Genomic DNA, 813 nt, shown 5'->3' on the forward strand with positions numbered 1-813 from the left:
TAGTGATTGTGATCAAGAGCACACACTGGACCTGACCCACTAATCATCATCTCATCTGACGCGAAGCAAAAAGAAGGGGGAACCCTTACTTCCCAGCCCAGCCGCCCATCCCCCCCCTAGCCGCCTACCTACTCGTGCTTGTAGCTCGATCGGGGGTCAAGAGTGTGGTCCGGCGGAAAAATAGAAGTCGTCTGTATCAAGTGATACGTGAATTGCTCAGTAGTGCTTCGCCACTACCGTAGCTGGCGGAAATAGCTTAATGGTAGAGCATAGCCTTGCCAAGGCTGAGGTTGAGGGTTCAAGTCCCTCCTTCCGCTCTTGGCTTCGTCGTTTAGTGATAACGAGTGGAGTAGGCAGCGAGTAGAGTGCATAAGCCCCTTTCCTTTAGAGATAGGGGCGAGCAGCAAGCAGCCCCTTGTTTGTAGGGATAAAACCCTGAACTTTCTTACTCGAAATTTAAAAATAAAGGGGAAAGCCAGCAACCTTTTAGGAGTAGGTTGCTGGCGCCGTTGCGCGCTAGCCTTTTCCCTCACTAGTAAAGGGGCTGCTAGTTGTAGCGCGCAGTGTACTAGTGAATAGGAAAAGCAGATTGAGATTACTAATGACGGATGGAGGTTGAGGCAATGAAATTGTTCGGTGCCTCGCCCTTGTCTCCTTCGCCGTAGACTGCAAATGATGGGAATTCTATCGATAAAGAAGAGGCATAGGCATCGCCTCTCGATCCAATCCGTCTTCCCTGGCCTCCCCAACACACTCTTGATACGAAAAAAACCTCCCACCATAACCATAGAGAAGAGATAGAAAGTCTGGGTC

The 813-nt window shown here is 50.2% G+C and overlaps 1 non-coding gene across 1 annotated transcript; it reads left to right on the top strand.

The window, feature by feature from the left end:
* The first annotated feature begins 245 nt into the window (after positions 1 to 245).
* On the top strand, positions 246 to 317 carry TRNAG-GCC (transfer RNA glycine (anticodon GCC)). Its single transcript has one exon. It is a non-coding gene; the product is annotated as a tRNA-Gly (tRNA).
* The last annotated feature ends 496 nt before the right edge of the window (positions 318 to 813 follow it).

Source organism: Euphorbia lathyris, chromosome 2 (genome assembly GCF_963576675.1).
Source record: "Euphorbia lathyris chromosome 2, ddEupLath1.1, whole genome shotgun sequence".
NCBI classification, from domain to species: domain Eukaryota; kingdom Viridiplantae; phylum Streptophyta; class Magnoliopsida; order Malpighiales; family Euphorbiaceae; genus Euphorbia; species Euphorbia lathyris.